The sequence below is a fragment of the Cupressus sempervirens genome, chromosome 1 (assembly GCF_028749045.1).
Source record: "Cupressus sempervirens isolate cs-2001-9-10 chromosome 1, ASM2874904v1, whole genome shotgun sequence".
Lineage (NCBI taxonomy): Eukaryota > Viridiplantae > Streptophyta > Pinopsida > Cupressales > Cupressaceae > Cupressus > Cupressus sempervirens.
Window position 1 is genome coordinate 226,307,422 of NC_143118.1, and position 20,652 is coordinate 226,328,073.

The 20,652-nt window shown below is 34.1% G+C and overlaps 1 protein-coding gene across 5 annotated transcripts in view; it reads left to right on the forward strand.

The window, feature by feature from the left end:
- BGAL17 (beta-galactosidase 17) overlaps positions 1–20,652 on the forward strand; it is a 271,275-nt gene that overhangs the window by 16,990 nt on the left and 233,633 nt on the right. The window lies entirely within an intron of this gene.

Sequence of the window (20,652 nt, forward strand, 5' to 3'; positions counted from 1 at the left end):
TACCTTTTAGTCAGTCCCAATTTATGTTCTCAGTCTTCTTTGCGTAGGCTTTCCTTGGAAGCGATTTCATTACAAGTCATTGGATGAATATCATAAACCATATTTGGCAACTCTTCATCCAAAACATCCATCGTGCAGTCAGATTGTTTGATAATCACGACAAACTATTTTATAACCACTTTAGCCGGTACAAAAGGCTTCCTTTAATTGTTCATTGCTTTTCACTATTGTCGGTTAAAACACATCCTTCATTCTACACGGTTCCTCATTCTCGCGTGGGGTCCCTTTCCACGTCGGTTGGTCTTTGTTATTGAATTTGCCAATTGTTTTGTAATATGGTTTGGCCCCTACAACTTCTTTTGTCAGCAGAGGTGATGGGATTTGGGGCTCGTATGATGTGCTTAGTCCTCTTCCACATAGGATGTTATCCTCTGCTTTTCGCTTGTTAGTGGCGGTCCGCTTGTTTTTCTTAATATGTTTTGAAGAGGTCTACCATATCTTCATAGCTTCCCATGTAGCCCTTGATGATTTTGGCTTTTCTTAGGACATAGACATCTCTTGTAGAATGAAAGATCTCACACATGAGATGAACATCCTTGATATCATGCTTGTCCTTGGCCTTACATATTTCCAATGCCATTAGATTCCATAAAAAACATTTCAGCGCTATTTGCAATCCAAATTATGGGAAAATGTATTCTTCTTAATGTTGATCGCCATTAATTTCCCTGCTTCTTTCTGAATTTGATCCCGACCCACCTTACTATGAGGTAGAGGGGATTATGATCTCCTTTTTGGTATGATCAGGACTTGGCTGATTGATATCTTTGTGTGGTTTGAATGAATTTATACCATACATGTGAATCAAATCCAAAGATGCTTACTCTTCTATGTGCTTGGGATTTCACTTAACAAAAGAGTTGTCTCCTTAAAAGGGTAGAATAACCTTGCTATTCGGGCATTAACTATTAAATCACAAAGCTCTCTAAATGCGCTTGCTTCATCTCCAAAAATATAGTATGAAGAAGTAATGGCTAATACTATTGAGAGATTGATTTCTCCTTAGATTTCATTGATTCTCAAGACTCTTTTTTTTTAAATCTAAATTTAATCTTTGAGTCATTAACAATTATACATGAAACTTAGCTTGCCTTAATACTAGAAAACGTAAATGCTAGCGCAACGTTATGAAAGAACTTGAGGGATGTTTTGGCTATTCAGTTAATTCCCAACATCTCCCAGCATAGGATATGGTAGACACTTTATTAAGGCTGCTACGTGGAACTGTAGTGCCAATGCAATGAATCTTGATGTCCCTTTGCAACTGGGTGGCCCTTGTAGAATGGTTCACATGGTTCACACTGCCACTATGAGACACTCCAAACCATACCTGCCAACTTTGCTAATTTTGTCTCTCAAGGAAGTCTCAACAACATTTCTCACAGTTTGTGATGCACGTCAACCTCAACAATGACCTCATAGATGTTTGTGAAGTTCAACTGAGTACACAGATTTAGCACAATACATATGCTTCTATTGCAATTATTTCCTTCTTCCCTCTACTACTGTTCCAACCAATTTCTTATTATATAGATGCGATCATATGGATGCTTAAGTCGCAGTGGAGTCTAAAACGAGCTACATTCTTCAAGGTAATCGCTTATGTTCAACCTGCATACCAGTGCTTAGATTCCTTGCAAATTCATTGTATCTCCCATAGATGTACTACTAGCAGAGTATTCTCGGAGTTGCAAAATTTGGCTGAGTTTTCTAGCCTGGCGAGTTTTTACAACCTTTACTGGGGCACAAAATTTGCTGATTTTTTGGCAAAAACTAGCCGAGTACTTGCTGCAAGTTTTTGTTAAAAATTTGGACATAATTTTATAACAAAATTTAAAGGAAAAAACGACCCATTCTAATTTCATTTCTCATTTCTTCACTTTTATTTTGCTGAGAGGGGAAAAATAGTCTTCCAAACACTTGTAAATCAATATATATCAATTTGAAGTGAATTTGAGGTGGGTTTGAAGCGGATTTCACATTGGATGACATGAGTTGAATGAGTAGTCATTGCTAATGCTAGGAGAAGCTAGAGGAAGAGCTACATTAGGATAGAGGACGAGCCATAGACTTAGTCAAACATACCAAGCAAGGAGGCATAGTTATGCCTAGTGCAGATTTCTAGGACTAGACCCTGTAGTTCTACCTCCCCCTTAGTTTTTACTAGATCTGGGAAGGGGAAAATGTAATTGGAATGATGTATTTACTTTTAGTTTTACATAAATTATTTACTATTTTGCTTCCAACCGTTAGTTTTTATCAAGAGAATGCAATTTTGTACCCACTTTGTGTTTAAATATATCTAGACTAAGTTTCTTTCTTTTGTGTTCTCATTTATTGACTCATTGGATGCATCTTCTCATTGAATTTTGCAAATAAAATGTTTTTTTGATTAAATATAAGCAATTTTTCAGTTCCCGAGTTTTTACCAAAAATTGGCCGAGTTTCCCCGAATTTATTTTTCAGGTCATGGCTTGTTTTTCAACTACGATATCTCCCTCTCCTAGCCACCACGATCCATATAGACTTTGCATTAAGAGGTTGCAGCAACCGTTACAACTATGCATGGTCAGGTTGTAGCTACGTTACTTGACGAGGGACATGTACAATCTAAGTTGGAGGAAGTATCAAGAAATGCCCAAGAATAAGACAACAGATTAATCTTATCAGATTTCCACAAATGGCACAATCCATTTGAAATATAAATTTTTGCTTCTGGATTTGATTGTGTATGTTTTTTTAGCATCAACGTTTTGTATCACACTACGTGATCCATCATCAGGATGAGCAAATGCAAGAATAAAATAGTACGTAGACCAAGCTAGACTCAGGCAAATAAATATATCTCTAAGTGCAAATTTATATATGTATATCAATATATCTATATTTATAGACATGTAAATGTGTCTATAAATATATCTATTTTTATATACCTATATATAGATGCTAGAGAATATATTTATGAGTGAGTATATATCCACTCAAGCCGAAATATAAATATTTATACTCATAAATTAATATTAATAGGACTATAATCTAAGCTAATATATATATTAAAAAAGGAAATAAATACACCAAGAAATAGATAAATGGTGGGCGAGAAGCCACACAACAAAAATAATTAAAAAGGCCAAATAATTATGCCCATACATATATATGCAAATAAGCCTAAAATATGTATATAAAATGTAAAATACTTCTTGATTTATATACATAATCTAAGCTTTTACACACACACACACACACACACACACACACACACATTTGCATATATATATAAAAGGAAATAAATACACCAACAAATAGATAAGAGGGGCGTGAGAAGCCACACAAGAAAAACAATTAAGAAGGCCAAATAATTATGCCCATTCATATATATGCAAATGAGCATAAAACTCAAATATCTATATAAATATGTATTTCTAGATTTATATACATATATACACACACATACACACACATACACACACATATATGGAAAAGAAGAAAAATAAAGCAAAACGAAAGGCAACCCCCAAAGAATCAAAAAGGGGGGTTTTGGGGGGGGGGGGGGGCGAGAAGCCACATAACAAAAAAAATTAAAAAGGCCAAATAATTATGCCCATACATATATATGCAAATGAGCATAAAACTCAACTATGTATTTAAAAATATATTTCTAGATTTATATACATATATAGGAATGTGCACACGCACACACACACATGCACTCGTATATTGTAACATCCCTTGCAATTCTGAATTAAATTTTCTAATTCCTTAACTTGATAATTTTGTTCAACACTTTGCACACAAGGGATATATTGTAGATCTAATTTCTGATTTCTTTCTAAATGCCAAACTTCAATAGATATGCTTGCAAATAAAACTCCAAAACATCTAACAATGAAGATGCAAATGTTTTTGTATTTTTTGAAACATTTTGTATTGATTACAAATGATAAAATATGCATCTACAACAATTAGACATTAGGGCAATGCCTGCTATGATTTTCAATGATATTCTATTCCCTTTTGACAACTTTTTGATATAAGATTATGATCTAAACTAGATTACAAGACCTCCACAATTGATTTCTAAATCCCTACAAATGCCCTAAGATATTTAGATCTAACCTCAATGCAATGCAAAATGTAAACGAATAAGAATCTGGAAACCGCCCAAAAAATTAGGATTTTACTATAGTGATAATATTGTAGCAAAAAATATTGTAGCGACGACACTATAGCAAACAAATTGTAGTGACAATATTGTAGCAGTGACACTATAGCGACGACACTATAGCAGCGACACTATAGTGACGACATTGTTCACCTTTAGCTACAGGAAAGTCTTTCAACTCTTCCAGAATCATTAACCAAATATCCCACCCCTACTGCAATATGTCTGGAGATTAATATCGGACTTATCTTAAAACTTTACTCCTCAAATTTGGCCCCATGCCAAAAATTTGGCATAATGAAAAGACTGATTGTTTTCTCCAATAGTTGCAACCCTTCGGAGGATCTTTCACCACCTTAGTTATGTGAATCAATGAGAGTGTTCATTCCCAATGACCAATGTAGAAAACTGCAGAAACCCTTGGCTCCACAAGTTATTAGGCAAAGTAGATAGCAACACACTCGATATCAAAAAATGAGGCATCCCTCCATATTTATTCTTTTAGTCCAAGAGGTCGGCCTCCTTCTAGAAGAAATAAAAATAATATTTAATTTCAATTTCTAAGAGATTTCCCCTTTCTTACAATAATTAATTGTACTTCAAAGTAATATTAATAATATATTTGATCATAAAGTGCAAATATCATAGGCTACAGGAAGTTTGTGGCTGCAAGAAACCTGTAGCTGCCAGACGTTTGTGGCTGTAGGAAGATTGTGACAATAGTAAGAATGTAATGTTCCCGCTAGCAAGGACAATAATACCTGCAAAACCAATGTTAGAGTTTAAACAATAATAAAATATATTTCATTATTCTACCTTCTGTCGTAATCCAACCTTAAAGACATCTCCACATCAGGATCAATAACTCTCTTGAGGATCCTTAGATCCTCGGTTACTTCTCTATCTTCAATGATGTGCTCTCTTTAAGGTCCTTCCTAGAAGAGACTTGCTCTATCTAGGGCCCTTGACACATATGCATAGGTTAACATCTACAAAATATTTCGACCTTATAACCTATTTTGGGACCACTCTCTTCCCAAAGGGACTCTCTTGATCTTAAGCTAGTAGCCACATTAAGACTACTCTCTTCCCAAAGGGACTCTCTTGATCTTAAGCTATTAACTATATTAGGATCACTCTCTTCCCTAAAAAGGGACTCGCTTGATCTTAAACCATTAACCATTAAGTTATGTGTGTTATCCATTTCAAATTACATCTTTACATATACATATGTATATGCATAAATTATCCACAAGTATGATTCATCAATATAAATAAATTTATAAACATAATTAAATAAATATAATCCATAAACATACCTTTCTTACCTTCCTCTTTGCTTGGTCCATGTGGCTCTATCATCAGTCGGCCCTTCAATGAATTAGTCCTTCTAGATTATCTCAACTCTATATTTACTTTCTAAAATTCTTTTTTTTCTAATTATAAGGAAAGGATAAAATATATTTTTTTGTTTCTTCTTTTTTAAGAGTCACAGCCTTTCATGATACAAATCCTTTGAAAAGTCACAACACTTCATGGTTATAATCCTTTCGAAAGGTTACAACACCTCATAACTAAAATCCTTTGGAAAAGTTTCAATACTTTATAATTACAACAATTTTGAAGAGTTGCAACTATTCATAATTATTACCCTTTCAAAGGTTCACATCTTTTCAATATCATTGATACTTTTTTAAAAACTTACTTTCTTATTTTCTTCATATTACTTTCCGCTTCCATTTTTCCTTTTTAAACTCTTGTCTTCTCCTCTATCTCTCTCTCTCTCTAAAATAAACTCTCGTCCCTTTTACATCTTAATGTTAAGGAGTCAAGTCTATTTGTTAAATATCTCTTGACTTTTCATTAGATTTAGTTAATTTATATTATTTTAAGTTATATTATTTATTTACTTACTTATTTGTGTTTATTATTATTTTTTATTAAATTTTATTTAGAAAGTTAACATACTTTCTATAATATTGTCCCTTGTATTTAATTTAATTTCTTTATTTATTCATTTTGATATTATTATTTAAAATATCATACTAAATATTATTTCATTGATAATATAGATTAAATAATAATAATTTCCTATTTTTTATATTTTAGTATTAGTTATAATATAACTTTATTATCACTATTTATTTACTAACATGTTATTATTTAATTATTATTAAAATTCTATCTTAAAACAGGGATATGACAAAGAACTGCCCACATGACCCTCTCCTCAACACCTTGGCCTACAAGGGTTGGATTACAGGCCAAACTCCATTAAATCTTAGTGCTAGTGAGAAGGGGACATTACACTTAAAAAGGCCAAATAATTATGTCCATACATGTATATATGCAAATGAGCATAAAACTCAAATACATATATAAATATATATTTTTAGAGTTATATACATATATAGGAATGTGCATATTTACACACACACACACACATATTAAAAAGGAAATAAATACACCAACAAATAGATAAAAGGGGGACAAGAAGCCACACAACAAAAACAATTAAAAAGGCCAAATAATTATGCTCATACATATATATGCAAATGAGCATAAAACTCAAATATCTATATAAATATATATTTCTAGATTTATATAGATATATAGGAATGTGCATATTTATATACATACATACATACTTTTATACACACACACACACACACATATACATACACACACACATGTGAAAAAGAAGAAAAATCAAGTAAAACGAAAGGTAACCCCCAAAGAATAATAAAGGGGTGGAGGGTGCGGGCAGCGGGGGCAAGCAGAAATATAAGGAGAAAGAGCAACAAACACAAAAGAAAGAAAGGAAGCAAAAAGACTAAAAAATAAAACATTAAGACCGACATTAGGGGCAAGCAAAGAATCGAGAGAATGAAAGAACCAAGGGGAAAGGTCAAGGGCAAGATGGGGGGAGGGGGCGAGGGGAAGAGAACAAGATGCGAAGAGAGAGCCACGACAAACGATAAGGAGGGGACCCAAGGAGCAAAGGAACATGCTTGTTCGAGGAAAACAATAAAGGCACAAGGAACGACCTGAGGGAAAAGGGGGGAACATCAAGGATGATGGTGGCTATCAAGCATACATAGCAGCGGCTGCCAAGACTGCTTCAAGGACCACCTTTCGTCTCGGTTGAGGTTAATGGGATGGTGGTTGATTTCAATAACCTCCAACTTCCTCTTGAAATAGTTATCTTCCTTGAAAAGGATTTGGGGGCTCTCCAAACAAATATGGTGTTTGGTAGAAGATGAGTGCTCCACTAAAGCAGATTTGTGAAGCCTATATCGTGCTTGATGTCTGCACCATGCTCTCAAATTTTGGTCTGGAATGAGCGGCTTGTTTTGTCTATATAGGGTGCACCACAAGAGCACACAATTTTGTAGACTCCAAAGTCTAGGAAAGCATCCTTGGACTCCTTGAGTGGGGAGACATAGTTTCTAAACCTAGAAAGGGGTTTGAAAGACAATAGATGTTATAACATCAAATTGCCAGCCCAACATGCATGCGAACTATCGCGTCAACAAGGAGAAATTCCACATTGTTTTTGACTCAATTCAAATGAGACAAAAAAATCCTCGGACCTTAAATGAAATTAGTTGATTTGTTTAAAGAGTCAATTAAGGCACAACCTTGACACCCCTAGTTGTTCAACTTAGTCTACTAGGGTGTAAGAAAACTAAGTGAGAAGTGTTGACGGATTCACTTCTGCGAGGGGACATGACAGACTTTGCCTAGGTGGAGGGAATGAATTGTTAGTCTCAAGCTTATGTTTAGTTACATTAGGAGAGTCAGTGGGTTGTAGTACTATTGGCTATGGTTTCATTATATATATATATATATATATATATATATATATATATATATATATATATATATATATATATATATATATATATATATATATATATATATATATATATATTGATTATCATTAATTAGCTGTGCCAATATTCTTGCCTACGTGGCCTTCCATCATGGTAATTTGACTTAGTGCTGTAGTCAACTGGAGCCAATGTTGTGTAATATGCACATATTAATATACTTATTAATTAGTTAATTTACGAGTTAAGAATAATTATTAACTTTGTTGATTTAAAATTATCTGTGAATGATGAATATACCTTTGACATATGATTTATAAATAGTTATTATAGTTATATATATTAATTGATAATTATTTACTTAATTATCTACATATAGTAATTATAATTCAATTATTTATATAATAATTACATCGATGTTTAATCAATATATTCAATTAAATACTTGTTACAAATGGGGGCTATCACACTGAGGACCACTCCCATCACATATCTTCTCAGGCTATTTTGATTGTTTGAGTATTCTTAACTTTGTATCAATAGTCTCCCTTGTCCTTAAAACTAATGATTATTCCTTTACAATTGTGTTTCTATTTAATTCTCGATTTTAATGATTTTAGCTTCACTATTTTTAGGTGCCATAAAAAATTGACAAAGTTTTTAGGTTGAATTGGCACCACTCAATAGTTCTTAATAATGTTGTTTTTCAACATCCAACATACAGGTAAATATATTCATATTGCTTCATGAGGTTACATTATTTTAAACCATCTTCAAATGGGTTTTTTTTCGTTAACCTTTAACAAAGTTCCAGCTTAATGTCACCTAGAAGTTTTAGTATCCTTGCGAAGTTCATTCTCCCAGGACAATCATTTATAGAGTTATCTTTCTCTTGTTTTTTCGTGTGTGCTGTTAAACACACACACTCCAGATGTTGAGAGGGGGGAGGGGTATATCATCATAAAACAAAACCCCAATACTAACTTCAATAATTATCACATGAAACAATGTGCAAGTAAAGAAAAAAACCAGCAACACATGAACACCCCAAGATTTATACTTTTAAAATCCAAACTGAGAAAAAACAGCGACAAGCACTGACCCACAAAGATAATTCACTAAAATATATCATCTGATTAAAAAAGATCAATGTAACACGAGTACTGGGGAATGTTGGGACATGTTTCTAGGATAGGGGAAAGAGGGCTTCATTTTGGAGATGATGGGGGGACAGTGGGGAAAAGATTGGAGGGGAACAGGGGTGCTATAATATACTATACATGTAGTATGTGAAATGCAAGTTATAAAATGATGTATAGTAATATAAGAACTAATAAATAATAATACCAAATACTTGAACATAGCAAAGTTGCAATGTGAATATAAAAAATATCATAAAGATAATTACAATAAGTAGCATGATATCAAAACAAGTACAAAATCATGTACATGCATTTGTAAGTTGCATATTGTGTGTGTGTGTAATTGTGATCTTTACAGTAGCCTGTAAACCCACCTTCTATCACAAGTGCTGCAGTTGCAACTTTTGCTTGCAGAAACGCACGACGACGAGATAGTGCTGGGAAGGCAATGGTGGGGGGGACTTGGGAATAGCAAGTCCTTGAAATGGGGACATCCTCAACTTGGGTGCGTGGGGGTATTGGGGGGTGCAAGTCCTCATGGTACAGTGTATAATATTTCTAACAATCCCCCCCTTTGTCATTTGATGGAAAAGAACCACCAAGAATGTCAACTTCTCCTTATTGAAATAAACCTTCTTCCTTATCTTTCTCCCCCTTCACCATCAAGGACAAAGGCCAAGAACCAATCTATCACTACATGACTTTGATAACCTAACACTAGCACCCGTCTAGAATAAAAATAACTCATAAGCTCCCCCTTGACAGAGGCATCATCTTGATGCACAATGGTAGATAACAACCCTAAACATTCCTTTGAGAAACTTAGTAGTAATTTGATTAGATGTTGGAATATATCTCCAACAGAATCAATCACCAGATTCTAGCAACTCTCTGGATACATTTTTCTCATTATCTTGTCATTATCTTTACTTCTACCTAGATCTGCCACGTCTTTAGTCCTTAAAACATCAACCACAATTATCCAAACAACTTCAATCTTTGACATGTAGTTGCAAATCTTACTATCCTTTTGACCAATCATCAATCTTTGGAGAAAAACAACCCCAGAGAATTATTATAACATCCAATTCATCAAGGAGACTTCTATAATTCATAGCACTGTTATTCAATTGTATCTTAATGTTTGATCTAACAGATACATCATATTTCTTATCCATATTTGAGTACATCTTAGAAAGAACAAATTCCGACACAATTAACCAAACAAGCACCTTTCTGGACCCCAAAACACAAATGTTGTTTCCAAAGAAGTATCCATACCTTATTGGCATGTTGAGAAGATATCTAACATTTAGTCTTGAGGTGGAAAACATACAAAGACTCCAGACTCTGTAGTCTGAGTCATTTAACAGAGGGGGAAACAAAGTCTAGAATGGATGTCAGGCTACCATTAAAAACACCCTTTGTATTTCACAGCAAATATACTTTGTTCCTTTTTTTTGAGTCTTCTACAACTGCCAAACAATTAACCTAATCTTCAGCATTTTTGTAGAACTTAGTAATATGTTCTGTCATGTTACATTTGTAGCCAACTAGATCATTCTTGCAGAATGTTGTTACATTAATAGAAAATCAGACCATCCTTTTTCATTTTAGCAATTTCATTATTCTTAAAATAGATATTTATACTACATTCAACTTTTCTATGTCCATATCCATTGCAGCCATAGCGGTATCCATTGAAGTTCTTGATATCTCTATTCTCATTCATTCTACAGTAAAACCCCTTACTTCTGCATTGAATTGCCTTATGTCCTAACTTGATACAATGATAGCTTCTTTCATTGAAAACATAATTCCTCTTCAAACTTCTACACTCATTAACTCTTTGTCCTACACTTTCACTGTAAAAACAAATCTTCTCAAAAGGGGAGTACCTAGAAAGAATAGAAGGAGATCTTTGACTCTTCATCCTCTTTTCATCTACTAGTTTCTTATTTACCAATTGATTCCAGTTAACCATGTTCTTTTTGTCTTCAACCTGCTTCTGATCTTCCATATCCTTCTTACCTTCTACCATCTATTTCTTATTTATTATGTCCTTTTTTTTGTCCTCTTGCTCTTGGTCTACCATAAACCAATCAACTTCCCTTTTGTCTTCTTTTTGCTTCTGATCTACTATTTGCTTCTAGTAAACCATGTCCTTATTTGTCTTCTTGCTTCTGGTCTATCATAATCCATTCAGCCTCCACCTGATATTTTGATTCAACATTTCTTTCCTCACTGTTCTTTGACAGAGCAGATTCCATTTTGTCTTCATCCATTTCTACTTCATCTCCCTATTTACCATTCTATCGAGTTAAAAAACACAAATTCTTACATTTGTCTTCAATATATTAGATATTACAAACTGTCCTGAAACCTTTTGCAACCCTTTTACTAGTTTGTTTCTTTTTGATAACACAATCATCACTTTTGAGCAGAACTTCAGACCCTTCTTGCACATTTGACTAACACTTAACCATTTATGTTTCAAACCTTTGACGTAGTAAACATCATCAGTTCGATGCTTACCATCAATTAAAATGGTTCCAATATCTTTGATTTGCGCACTTCCTTCTCTTGCGAATCTGATTGCTCCATCATATTCTTCAAACTTGATAAATTTTTTCTTGTCTCCTTTCATATCATTTGAATATCTAGAATATATAGTCCATGCATCTGCAACAATTGTAGCATACAAAGCAACCTGCTCCCTTTTTTGAGAAATAACAGTTTAACATGAGGACTTGCACCCCCCTCCCCAAAACCTCCACTCATCTAGGTCGAGGACATTCCCGCATCAGGGACTTGGCATTCCCAAGTCCCTCCACCACTGCCTTCCCACCACCATTTCTCTATCTGGGGTTTTTGCAAGCAAAAGTTGCAGCTGCAACACTTGTGATAGTAGGGGGTTTGCAGGCTAATGTAAAGGTTACTGTTAAACTCGCACACACACTAAATATGCATATTTGTGAATCTATCTACATGATCTTGTTCTTGTTTTGATATCATGTTGCAATTTTGCTATAGTCAAGTATTTGGTATTACAATTTATCCTATTATACATCATTTAATAACTAGCATTTTACGTACTACACGTATAGTATTTTAGAACACCCCCATTCCCTGCCCACTGTCATCGTCCCCTCACTGTCCACCCGCTGTCCCCAAATTGAAGCCCTTTTCCATTTCCCGACATCCCAATGCCCCAATGTTCCCTAGTGCCTGTTTTACACCGAGAAATAGCTAAAACTAAAGATTCCTCAATTGTTTCATTAGTATTCTCATCTTTTGAAAAGTATTTTTCCATGGAACATAAGCTCTTTTTATTTATGCTTTTATATTTTATCTTCTTTCTGAAGTCACTTTTCTTTCGATTGCCTTTTCAGTCGTCATCTTCTGATTCACTATGATAATTCTTTTACTTACAATTATTAGTAAAATGTCCTTTCCTTCCACAATTGAAGTACTTAAGAGGTAACTTACTTTTGTATCTGCCGGTACCTCTTTTGAATCTTCTTGGAAGATATGCTTCAACATCCTTTGACATCTTGTACGTCTCCAGTTAGCATCTTCAATAACTCTAAATGCAATCTCTCTCTTTTCTCTTTTAACCTTTGCAAGCTCTAATGTAGAAAGTGACCCAATAAGCTGATCAATGGATTATTGGTACATATCATTGCTCTCCCTTATTGAACCTTCCATTGGTATGAACTTCGCTAGGGCTACTAAGATCTTGACTATAATATCAATATTTTCTAAATGTCCATCGACAACTCTGATTCCATCAGCAGCATCAGTAACTCTGTAAATGTAGCTTTCAACATTCTTCTTCTGCTTTTTCCTACACTTCATACTTCTATTTGAGGTTCATCAATCTTTCTTGTAGTTGTTTTGTCTTCAAAATCTCCTTCATATATTAAGACCAACCTATCCCAGATTTCTTTTGCACATTTCAAACCTTTCGCTTTTTCAAAAGCTGTGTCACATAATCTACTGAAAAGGATTGCGCTTGCTTTCACATTTGCTTCTGTCTTTCTTCTTCAGTAGGAAAAGGTCTTCCATAAGGAGGATAACAGCCAGTTTGAATAACCTCGCAAATACCATTCTGCAATGTTTTAATATATGCTTCTATCTTATCTTTCCAATAGGGAAAATTCGTGCCATCAAAAATTGGAGCTTGAAAGTGTAAATTCTGCGTCATCCTAGATCTACCTCAAGCGGTTAAGCTTCTTCTAGAGAAATTTGGCTTTGATACCAATTCTTAAACACATTCCGAATTAAGAGGAGGGGGATGGATCAACATAAAACAAAAGCCCAATAAGTAACTTTAATACTCATCACATGAAGCAGTGTTCAAGGAAAGAACAAAACCAAAAACACACGAACACCAAGACTTATACATGGAAATCCTAAATTGGGGAAGACCATAGTGAGCACTTGCCCAGAAAGATAATTCACTGAAGTATATAATCTGATTAGAAAAGATGAGAGGACATCGCTGCTGTAGACTAGCAACCTGAGGCTCACTGCAAATATAGCAATGAATGCAAAATAAGAAGGCTCACTGCCACACAGTACAAATAGGAGCTCACTGCTCCAGACTTCCATACAATGACTCACTGCTAAAGTAGCTAGATACAACAATCGACTTGTGTAACCAAGACTCATTGTCTTAAAGTACATAAAACTCTCTAGAGCAGGTAAAGATAGATTCTCCTGATGATGGAAATGATCTGCAAAACACCATCCACCTTAGCAGCAAATTGATACTGCCTTTCCTTTGCCACTATCACTGAACTTTGCCCTGTTGATTTCTGAACGTCACCAGTTTGTGCACTTCATTTCACACCTTTCACTTGCATTTTGCCAAAGCACCAATAGTCCCTATATAGATGATAGATCATTGGAGATTACAACAAGGTCGTGTAAAGAAAATATAGATCAAATTGTTGGAGATTGAACTAATTATGCCTGCAAATATTTAGTTGATTATAATATAATTCTGATATGATTTGTGTTCTTCTTTTGCAGGAGTTACTGTTGTATTGACAGCAGATATATAAATCTGAACTAGTAGACTGTGAAGGAGATATATTAATTGATTTAATATTGCAGACTGAAAATATGCATTGTCAGTTTTGATTGATGACGTTTCAGTCTTGGAATAACATATATAAATATACAAATGAGAAGGCATGCCCATGTAGGGACATGACCCTAAACATAGCCGATAATACAAGTTTGGGCAGCAGATTACACTTAACTGTCAAAACACAATATGGTCGATGTTGACTTGCCCGATATGTAGTTTAATTAACTTTTGCAAGCAACTGATGATCAGTGATGTTGACATTAGAAAGATGAAGGTTTATATATATATATATATATATATATATATTCTCAACCAATACATAATAATTTGACTTACCATCAATTTTCATATTGAATGTACTTGTAAAGTCTTTGCTTCAATTTACTATAATGTTAATATTGTCAACACTCCCTCTTTAGCAAGAAGGGAATTGAAGCAAATGTAATACAAGATTAAATACCACCTTAAGTGTGCTCTATTAAGTTATGGTGCCCGGCAAAATCCGCCCCGAAGAACCATGATGGTTATCAAGGTGTTCGACAGAATCCGGGCCGAAGAACAATGATAACACTTTTGCTCCCACACAATTTGATGTTTAGGAGATTGATCAACCATTAATAAGGTCATCACCTTACAATAGTGATCTTACACATATGAAAGATCGTCACCTTTCATTATACAAGTTTCCAAACAATCTAATTTTCAATTATTCATGAATATATTAACTTACAAATGTAATTACAAATTTGTCATGGCAAGTTTACCTCTGAAGTATTTTATTTGCAACCTTGCAAGAAGCTTGGTGAAAATGTCAGCATTTTGCTCATTAGTGTTGATATAAATCAGTTTGATAACATTTCTGTCAACCATGTCTCTTATGTAGTGGTAAGTATTCTCGATGTGCTTTGATCGATTGTGGAAGACAAGATTAATAGAAAGTTTGATACAACTCTGGTTATCACAATGAATTATTGTGGGACTTAGTTGCTTTCCAAAGAGTCCAAATAATAGCTTTCTTAGCCATACTGCTTCACGAGCTCTCATGGAGGCAGCCATATATTTAGCTTCGGTAGAACTCAAGGCAACTGTTGGTTGTTTTCTACTGAAGCAATATATCATTGCTGATCCAAGATTGAAGCAACATCCTGTAGTACTTTTGCGGTTTATGGAACATCTAGCTCAATCAAAATCAGTATATCCTTCAAGTTTAATCTGAACATTTTTGTACTTCAAACCAAGACCAATAGTGCCAGTGTACATATCTCAAGATATGTTTAGCAGCCATCAAATGAATCTTCTTTGGTTCACACATGAAATGACTTAAAACATTTGTGGCATAGCAGATATTAGGTCTAATATTTACTAGATACATAAGTGATCCAATGATTAGTCTATAGAGATTGGGGTCAATAGACTTTGAATTCACAACTTCTTTTAGCTTATGTAGATTTGTTTCCATCAGAGTTGCTAGAGGTTTTCTATCCATCATCCCAAATCTAGTCAAGATGTCATGAGTATACTTCCCTTGATTTAGAAATAGATGATCTTTCTTTTGACATACTTTTAGACCCAAAAAACAGTGTAGCAAGCCTAGATCCTTCATTTCAAATTCAGCTATAAGATCTTGTTTGCATTTTTCAATTAAGTGATCTTCACCTGTTATCAATAGGTCATCAACATATAAAATAAGTATCATCATGTCACCATTAGATATTTTGAAATATATGTTAGGATCAACTTCATTTTTGGAGTATCCTAGTTTGGAGAGGTAGCTATCTATCCTTTCATTTACCAAGCTCCTGGTGCTTGTTTGAGACCATAAAGAGCTCTCTTTAGTGTACATACATATAGATTCTTATCTTTTATAACAAAAGCTTTAGGTTGTTCGATATATACTTATTCATTAATGACACCATTCAGAAATGCAGTCTTGACATCCATTTGATCTGTCTTCCATTCTGTGGATGTTGCAATTGCAATAATTGTCCTTACTAAAGTGTATCGAGCAACTGGAGCAAAGGTTTTCTCATAATCAATACCTACCTTTTGGGAAAAACTTCGAGCAACAAATCTTGCTTTATGTTTTTCAATACTGCTATCTGAAGTATATTTGATTTTATATAACCACTTTGATGAAACAACTGATTTGTCTTTTGGCCTAGGGACAATATCCCAAACATTATTTTGTAATATGGATTGGTATTCTTCATTCATAGCATCTTTCCATGCTTGATAAGATAGGGCTTCTTCAACAATTGATGGTTCAGATTTTGTAAGCTCAGTTACTAATACAATGTAACAAGATTTATTTATGGTTTTCTTGCTCTCTTTGGAGATTTCATTTGGTTCAACATTGTTTTCTTCAATCATTTTTCTTGCCCATAAAGGCCTTTTCTTGATATTAGAGATGTCTCTATTTTCAGTGTCTTGTTGTAGTTCATTCTCTTCTAATATGTTCTCCCTTTGATTTTCAGTTTGCAGATTTTCATCTAATTCTGTGATGGTCTCATCTTCTGTACTAGTGGATAGTTTTAAAGCAGTGTTTTCTTCAAATTTGACATCTCTTCTAATTTCAACTGATCTCTGTCGAGGTATATAGACTCTATACCCTTTGGTGTTTTTCACTATACCCAACAAATATTCCTTTCTTCCCGGATGGTTCTAATTTGGTTCTCTTTTCTCTAGGTAGTGAATGTAAACGGGGCAGCCAAATATTTTGAGATGACTTAGGTCAGGTTTAATTCCTATAAAGACTTCTTTAGGAGTTATGTTTTTTAGGATAAAGTGTGGGCATCTATTTTGAATATATACAACATTATTAGTGGCCTCCACCCAGAATGAGAAGTGTAAATTTTGATCATGCAACATGGCTTTCGCTGCTTCAACTATGGTTCTATTTTTTCTTTCTGCCACTCCATTCTGTTGAGGATTATAAGGTACAATATACTCCCTCTTAATCCCAATAGAGATGCAAAAGTCTTTGAAATTTTCAGATGTATATTTACCCCCATTGTCCGATTTGAAGGCTTTTATTCTTTTTGAAGTTTGATTTTCCACAATTGCTTTGCACTCTTTAAATTTTAATAGAACCTAATTCGACTCTTTGACCTTTAGAAAATAGATCCAGGTTTTCCTAGAAAAATCATCAAGAAAGATTATGTAGTATGAGAATCCTCCTAGGGAAAGTGTTGGCATAGGTCCACATAAATCAGTGTGGATTAGTTCTAGAACTGATTTAGACTTGTGTTCGCTAGGAGGAAACGATCTTTTTACATTCTTTCCTAGAGCACATCCTTTACAAATGCCTATATGGTTTGAATTTAGGTTCGGTGTTTCAGTGGTGATTTTTTCTACATTTGATAGTGTACTGAATCCAATATGTTTGAGCCTTCTATGCCATATTTTGTTAGGATTTGTCACTTTGTGACTTAGGGCTTGCTTTTGAATGTTACACAATTTAAATAGGGTTCCATCTCTAATCCCTATGGTGATAGCATTCTTGAGGCTAGTATTTTAAGTTTAGTACAAAACTTTGTCTTCATTAAAGGTGATTTAATACCCTTCATCAGCAAGTCCAGAGATGGATACTAGATTCCTTTTTATGACAGGTACAAAAAGAACATCTTTCAAATTTAGAGTAACCCCAGTTATTAGTTGTATAGAACATGTCCCAATTCCTTTTACTTGATAGGTGGAGTTATCTTCAACGGTGACTCCTTCAGTGGTATAACTTCCAAAAGTTTCAAACTTATCTTTGAATCTTGTTATGTGAATGGGATGCACCATTGTCTATTATCCACACATTTTCATTGGATTTTATCTCACTTGATAGAGCTGATATTTTTTTTTTGTTTTGGCTAAGGAGGCTAGAATTTTTTCCTTTCTGGACAATTTTTGAAGGTATGTCCAAATTTCTCACACTTATAACATTGAACTTTGGAGAAATCATTTCTTTTGTAATTATTGTTTCCTTTTTGTTTATCATTTTTCTTTCCTTTCAATTTTCTCTTCTTCCCTTTGTTATTAGAGACTGAGAAGAGAGCTTGATTTTCTCTCTCTTGATTTGAAATGATCCCTCTAGAAATTAGTCTTGATTCTTCTGAGGTGCAATCATTTTTAAGTTGATCAAAAGCTGGTATTGATGGTCTGTTCATGACTTGGATGAATGTTTCCCAAGATATAGGTAATCCTCTAAGTTCTATTATTCATAATTTTTGATCTTCTACTTTGTTTTCATAGAAGATAGTCGATTCTTTATTTCGGAAATTCTTCCAAAGTAGGATGAGATTGCCTCTCCTTTATTCATTTTTATATTCATAAGTTGATTTTTTAATGTAAGCAATCTACTTGAGTTGTTGATTTCAAATGTGTCCTTGATTGTTTTAAATACTTCAAATGCTTTCTTGAGATTTGATATGGAAGTAAGAATATGATCTTTTACTGAATCAACAATGATCTTTCTGGCTTTGTTATTTCGTCTTTTTCAAGTGGCCTTTTCTGCCTCGTCTTTAGGTATTGAAATGTCTAATTCAATGAATGATTCTAGTTCTAAATCTTCAAGGATTATTGTAATTCAAATTTTCTATGAGAACAAATTTGTTGCTCCTTCAAGTCTGACCTCGACTCTAACATTGTTTGACATGCTTTTATTTTAAGAAATTAGTGTTGTAGTCTCTCTACCAATTTGGCTTTGATACCATGTAAAGAAAATATAGATCGAATTGGTGGAGATTGAACTGATTATGCCTGCAAATATTTAGTTGATTATAATATAATTCTGATATGATTTGTGTTCTTCTTTCCCAGGAGTTACTGTTGTATTGACAGCAGATATATAAACCTGAACCAGTAGACTGTGAAGGAGATATATTATTTGATTTAATATTGCAGACTGAAAATATTCATTTTCAGTTTTGATTGATGATGTTTCAGTCTTGGAATAACATATATAAATATACAAATGAGAAGGCATGCCCATTTAGGGGCATGACCCTACGTGTCTCATGACACGTAGAGTCATAACCCTACGTGGTCATGTCTCTTGATCAAACACTGCCGATAATACAAGTTTGGGCAGCAGATTACAATTAACTGCTGAAACACAATATGGTCGATGTTGACTTGCCCAATATGTAGTTTAATTAACATTTGCAAGCAACTGATGATGATCGGTGATGTTGACATTAGAAAGATGAAGGTTTTTATATATATATTCAACCAATACATTATAATTTGATTTATCATCAATTTTCATATTGAATTTACTTGTAAAGTCTTTGCTTCAATTTACTATAATGTTAATTTTCTCAACAGGTTGACCAAACCAAGAGATATTTACAAATAAGTTTCATGTTGGCGAAGGAAAAATAAAGTGCAAATAAGTCCCATGGCAAAAGCATCTGGAGTCTGGACCAAGGACCCAAATAGATAATAGATAAACATTAAATGCATAGGTCTCATATAGCATGAACCCATCCGGATAAGAGATACGCATTATGTATAAGACTTGGACCTAAATCTGACACTTCAACAATCAATAAATATAACTCTCTGACCTAAATTTGAAAGCATGATCCATCCGAGGAGAAAGAAGGATCAAGAATACACCACACATTGTCCAATGCCAGATCCATAATAACCGGAACAACTGTCAAAAATAATTCAAGCGTGTAGAAGCAAACTACCCACATGTCAGCTATAACCAGACCTCCACATGCTATGGAAAGATTCACAGGCCACATCAGAAGCCATGTCAACACGCCACATTAGAAGCCATGTCAAAACACTGCATTAGAAGCCATGCCAACATGCCACGTCAGAAGTTTCCATGACATACTTTTGGATAATAACAATAATTGAAAAGGACTGTAACGCTGGATGACATAGTTTCCATAACATCAGGAACCCATATCGGAACACCAGAGAATGCAAAATCAAGACCAAAACCTGAATCCAGCTGCATGAGTAACGACACACCTTCAACCCTGATTTCTGGAATGGAAAAACTTTGGAAAGTACAAATAATTGTAACTGTAGAACTGGTATCTATTCTGTAACACAATACCGCCGCTATTGAACCATAGACCTCCAGACCACACAAGCTTTTGGATATGAGTACAACACTTTTTCTTGACATCAATCACAACTGGACAATCAATCATATATTTGTAACGTGGTATATTGTACGTTTTGGCTTTTGTTTTCTGTTTCTTGAGTTCCTTGTCAAATTCTCACCTAAGACTTTTCACATGTTTTCCTCTTATTAGCTTCAGGTTTATCGTACCATCATATTGTTTATTCCTTGTAATGCACTTGAAAAGTACTGTTTTCTCTGTTTATCATTGTAATTTAATTGAC